The sequence below is a fragment of the Solanum pennellii genome, chromosome 12, assembly GCF_001406875.1.
Source record: "Solanum pennellii chromosome 12, SPENNV200".
In the NCBI taxonomy this organism is placed as follows: domain Eukaryota; kingdom Viridiplantae; phylum Streptophyta; class Magnoliopsida; order Solanales; family Solanaceae; genus Solanum; species Solanum pennellii.
The window spans coordinates 66,291,652-66,298,230 of NC_028648.1; the positions used below are offsets into that span (position 1 = coordinate 66,291,652).

Consider the following 6,579-nt stretch of genomic DNA (forward strand, 5'->3'; position numbering starts at 1 on the left):
TAAAGATATACAGCCCACTTCAGCTTCCGAACACATGTACTTTTGCAACTTGTCCTATATATCAACGTATACAAAGCTATATATTGCTGTACACAATATGTATACAATACATTTTTGGACGTTTTGGAGACTTGTGTTTCAATTTTGAGCCCACATTTTACTTCCGAACACCCCTCTTTCAGTCCTCCCTAGGCCTACTCGGCCTGGCTGACTCAAAGAAAATTCAAGCCTCTATGGCTCAACTCGAGAATGCAAGAGAGAAGTCCTCCATGGACTCGGAAGGAGTGAGGTCATACAAACAAAAGAAAGGAAAAGTATTAATAATGCCCAACCACAATGCTGGAACTAGCAAATCTAACTCCAAACCAAATAAATCATGCAATGAAAAGTAACAACTCATGTCTTACTTGAAAAGATACACAAAATATTAGCACGAATTAAAAAAAAAATTAGCACTCAAGATAATAGTAAGGATAAGCCATGTGCAAGTTGTATTTGAGCTTTTGAAAACTTGAACAATTTTAGGAAAAAAGCTATTCACCAAGAGATATAGAGAACTCAAAATGCTAGGGAAAATTGGAACTCACGGCAAAGACAAGACAGAGGCAACAAATTAACGAACCAAACAAAATAAACTTGGAGAACTGATCACACTTTTCACAATCAAAGGCACCAAGATGAACAAATACGCATGTATTTAGCATGATTAGGCTATCTGACTAGTTTAATGCAAACTTGAAAAGAAAGAAGTAAAAGAAGTCATGTTTAACGAGTGAAACAATGAGATTAGATTTAAGAAAAGACAATCATATTTCAAGTCTCATTTTTGAAGCCAAAACAATTCTAGCATGCAATGGACTAGACACATATAAGAATAAGCTAACAATGAGCATAGAGGTCAAGCCAAAACTAGATTATGACGAGTTATGAACATGACAATAACAACTGAAAAATAAGAGAAACACAACCAGCATTTAGATTGGCCAGAGCGTGAATGAATACTACGAGATATGGCTGACATATGGGCATTTAAAAACTACAGAGAAGACGACTCGGAACACAAGCAAACGAAGAAAGAACTGAACTATATAGTTAATAATCTTGGAATGGAAACTAAATAAACTTCACATCCATTTTTAGACACAACAAAACAGAGATTTAACTAAGAATATATATACAAATCTAATTAATGAACATAGCGACCAGATATAATTAACGCACAACTCATTGATACGGGATTCAAACTCGCTGCCAGAAACTCACAAGAAAATAAGATTATGGATGAGCTAACCACATAACCAACACACTCTCTTAACAATCTTTGCATAGAGTATTTAACACACACAATATGCTACATTGAGCAGTGAGTTTCTGGTGATTTTCTGGCAGCGAGCTAGGATGACGAGCTTGAGAGGAGCGAATATCTCTGAACTTAGAAACGGGGAGATAACTATAAATTTTAAGTGTAAAATGACAATTGCCAAAGAACTCAAACTCAAAAACCACTCCCTATGCTCGCCCCCTTTTTCTTAAGTGTGAAGAACTATTTATAGGGAAAATTGAGGCAGATTTACTTTTGAATTTCTACCCTCTTTTCAAAGACAAACAGTGGAAGAGATTTAAAAATCCCTTAGAAAGAGGGAAAAGGAACGTGAGGGTGGTTGGACATTGCAGGTGAGGAGGACAATGACTTTTCTCAGGATTTGCCGGATTGATGCGACTGGTCGCTGCTGGGTTGTTAGACGCGTGAAGAAGAAGACGCGTAATAGGGTCATGTTGCCGGATATGTTGTATGCTTATGGGTCGTTTTGGAGTTGTATTGTCGATGTTATTGTTTAATGGGGTTTCTGGAATGGATTTCTTTATGAAAAAATTACCTGAATACATATCTTTTGTTTATATATTCACAATATTTCCCAATCATTTTTAAAAAAATACAAAAATCTCTATTTTCTCCCAAATCTAAACTACTGATACATTAATTTTTTAGAATTTCAAACAATTACTTTTCGCCCCTAAATTTGCTCCTCTATTTTTACTCAATAACCAAACCTATTTTTCCGCTCCCAAAGTTTCTCTGCCAGTTTCTCAACTGATTCGTCTTCCCAATTTTGAATTTCAAAATTGTGCTCTGTCTACCATCTTCTCCATTCAACAAATTTCAAGTAGTTAGTATCTTCATCTTCAATTTTTTTTTGTTCATATATTTTTTTTCAAATACTTCATGGATAGTCTGTTATCTAGTATTGGGATTACCCAATAAGTCACATCAAACACTAATCAAATCTCTATTTATGAAGATCCTGAATTGGCAAAAAACGGGTCTAAGAGCTTCCATAATCTTTTAACAATGGATAAGCAAATTTTCAAGAAGACAAAAACCAAAAAAGAGGCACATACAAAGACACCCACGAAGAGGGGTAGAAAGGTTGACATCACCATAACCAGACCTCCACTACCATCGGTATGTATTTTTATTTTATTTATTTTTTTGTAATTTTTTTAGTCACATGTAATGAGTTTTGTGTAATAATAGAAAAATTATTTTTAATTAAAAATTATTATGTATATTGATCAGATTTTTCATTTGATAAACCAAACCCTTATTTTTGGTACATTTTGTTTATTTCTTACGACTAACGTATAAAGTTAAAATGAAGAAAAATAAGTTATAAATGTTGATATTTATCATTCATTTATAAAATGTTGGTTTCCTGTATCATTTATTCATTTTACCAGGTAAAACATATTTAGTGATTTTGTTGTTTTCAAAAGTGTATGTATGTTTAAAGTTCAAATTATAGGATTATATGTATGTTTCAGAACAACATAATGTTTCATCAGTTGTCTTGTTGTTTCTATTATAATCTGTAGTTAGAATTATGTATCATTTACAACTTTACATTTTATATATCAAATTAAGGCTTATTGTTTATATTAAGTATCAATTTGACTGATTTATAATCTTTAGTTATAATTATGTATTAAGTACAATTTCACATTTTATGTATCATGTTTAATTGTCGTTTCTACTGAATATCAATTCGAATGATTTATAATATGTAGTGAGAATTATGTATGAAGTGCAATTTTACATTTTATGCATCATGTTAAAGCTTATTGTTTCTATTAAGTGGGATTTTTACTGATTTATAATTTTTAGTTAGAATTATGTATAAAGTACAGTTTTACATTTTATGTATCATATTAAAGCTTATTATTTATATTAAGTATCAACATCATTTTTTTCAATTGCAAAATATGAATTATGTAGTTAAACAGATTCCAAAACACTCCCTTAAGTTTGGTTGTACTTAGAATATTCAAATATCTTAAGAGACTTAGTGCTATCAATGGGGATGAGGGTATCCAATTATTTAAGGATACTATATTTGGATCAGATGTGAATATTCCTAAATACAACTATCAAGGTCAGATCACCAAGTGTTTACTTCTTTTAGAGGTCGAGCAAGACAATCCAACCAGAGATCTTTACATTCGCCATGCTAAAGGAAATATCTTAACATTTAGTATAAAAGAATTTGCGATTATTACTTGTTTGAAATGTAAAGGAAATATTAATTATTTTCAATATCCTGATTCAAAAAGAAGTAGGCCGGTTCAGAGGTATTTTCCTGGGCCTGATTATAATGTAAACAAATAAGGTCTTGTAGATCGACTCATGTTGGGTGCTTGGGATGTCAATTGATGATGAAATTCAGATGGCTATCATGTTTTTCATTCACACTTTTGTATTATCTCAACTTTGTAATGCAACAATTCCAAATGAAGATTTTCTAATGGTTGATGACGGCAGTTATCGGCAGTTTCCGTGGAGACAAGGGGCCTTCAGCAGGTTAATGAATTCACTTAGACAAGAGTTCAAATCTGGAAAAAAAATGTATTGCTTAAATGGTATGTCATACATACTTAATGTATGGGTATATGAATGTGCGTCTATGTTAGATAATGAGATAGCGGTTAAAGAACAAAATGTTATTCCAAGAATCTGCAATTGGAAAGTTGTGGCTGAAAAGCCCAAATTTGAGATGTTTATGGAAAGTATTTTTACGGAGGTAATTAATGTACAACTTTTCAGTCTTTTTTTTATAGTTCTCGATACATTTTGTGTTGCTTCTAGTCAATATTCAACATTTTGTTTTTACAGAAAAATTGTACTAATATTCAGCCAACCGGCAAGGAAATGATATCACTTGAGTTACCTTATACCAATCACGTATCTCTAACTGAACTTGCCCCGTCAAATGTTAATCTTGAGGTTAGGCAGACACAAGAGGTTCCTGGATTTGAAGAATTTTCACCAAACCAGCGGATCAATTGTTAAGGGGATCAATACGAGTCTCTAGCACAGTATCTACCCCACCACCGAAGAGAAGAAAAGTCGTACATCCACATAAAACTAAGGTTCCCAAATCCACACAAACAGACAAGCAACCAAATCAACATGTTCAAACTCCAGATTTATCAACGTCGGAAGCTGACAATGTATATGGTGTTTGTGATAATTCAAATATTCGAAAAGTAATTTTCGACAATTTTACAATTAGAGGGACTCAAGCAATACTTGAAGGGTTATGTGAGTACTACAATCATATATGTTTGTAAACATCATATATGTTTTATACTTCTGGTTATTTATTATGAATTTCTTAAAACATATATAATTTGAGTATAGGTTGACCATTAAGTTTGTTGTCTTGCGGAGTTAATAAAATAAAATAATTCTGATTTCATGAAAGTTGTTGGCGCGAAAGAAAACAAAACTGAAATGTATTATTCTCCTTTGTTTGTTTGCCTTTTCACTTAATACAATTATTGACTTTTTTATTCTATACAAAAACATAAAGTTGATCAACAACTCATTTCACCTGTACACATGAATTTTTCAATTCATGATCAAGATGTTGGCGGATCTGTTGTTGATGTTTGAAGAACATGTTAGTGTAATCAATCTTGCAAAGGTATGTATTTGATATATAAACACATTATTTTCATCAATATGAATCTACCATTTGTATTAGTGAATCTCACGAACTAGTAATTGATGCGTAAACACCATATATATATATATATATATATATATATATATATATTGATGTCACACAGTACTGATTTTGACACATTGATAATGTAAGTTAAATTTCATACTAGTGTATTATTTACATTGTAGATATTTATATAATCATTAAATTATAAATAAACAATATGATGTTATTTTGTATCTGTGACTGTACATGGTAGATTAATAATTATTATTTATCCTTTGTTTATTTACCTTTTCACTAAATACAATTATTAATTTTTTTTTCTGTACAGAAAGATAATGTTGATTAACAACCAGTTTCACCTATACACATGTATTTTTAAAATCATGATCAAGATATTGGCGGATCTGCTGTTGATGTTGAAGAACAAATTACTGAAATCAATCTTGCAAAGGTACATATCTGATATATAAACACATTATGTTCAAGAACAATAATCAACTTTTTGTAGTTGTGAATCTCACACACTAGTAACAGATACATTATATTCATACAATGTTGATTTTGACACATTGATAAGATAAGATAAGTTTCTTACTAGTGTATCATTTACATTCTAGATACTTATACAATTATTAAAGTTATAAATAAACAATCTGATGTTATTTTGTATCTGTGACTGTACATGGTAGATTAATAATGATTTTGTGTTAGAAAATTATTATTGAATCATGTTTGTGATCACTTGAACATATGAAGATATTTTAAGTGCGATGATACATCAAGGAACAACATATGGAGGATTCCACAGAGGTTAGACACACAACACACCTAGTCAATTGAAGAAGTTGTTCTTAATAAGGAACATGTTAGTACAAATTTTATTAATCAATATACCTTTATTATTTTGTATGTATCAGAATATAGTCTAACATCATATTTATTAGGATGAAGCAATTGACGTAGCCTCTCAATCAGACACAAAGGTTTTAATTGGGATGAACATGGTGTTGATACACTTCAGCAAAACAGAGAAAAGCACGCTTCAAATTCGATTCTTGTTGATACATCTGTAAGGTTCTTAACTGGTTATTCACAAATATGATAAGTTGCCTATTTTTATTTTAACCTTTTTCTTATTCTTACCTAATATTATGTAGGATTGTACCACATTTGCTTCAATTTCATCTAGTACTGAAGTTGTCTTACATGCACTTATATGCCCATTTCCAAACCAAGCAATTAATATCAAACCACTAAGTTCGATGAGTCAACTAGAACTAACTAACAATGTTTTTTGGTTATCTGATAGCCAACTAACCACTCAACTTCCCGTAAAGGAAGCTGCACATAATCCTGATACAAAAACTCCAGCTCCACGATATTGAATGCCTTCAAGAATTATATCGGTCTCCATATTTGACTGATTTTGAATCCAACGATAAAGGCAAGGCGAAAATAGATGACGATGTTCGCCCATTCCATCCATTTGAAGTTTGTGGTATACTTGAACAAATGTCTTTAGGTTTGATGGATGAGTTCTCACAGTGAATTAAAAGGGACTCCAAAAATA

General features: G+C 31.5%; 1 long non-coding RNA gene across 1 annotated transcript; it reads left to right on the forward strand.

Annotated features, from left to right (window-relative positions):
* Positions 1 to 1,853: 1,853 nt before the first annotated feature.
* Positions 1,854 to 4,629, forward strand: LOC114075047. Its single transcript, XR_003575373.1, has 3 exons — positions 1,854 to 2,168; positions 2,301 to 2,464; positions 3,818 to 4,629. It is a non-coding gene; the product is annotated as an uncharacterized LOC114075047 (long non-coding RNA).
* The last annotated feature ends 1,950 nt before the right edge of the window (positions 4,630 to 6,579 follow it).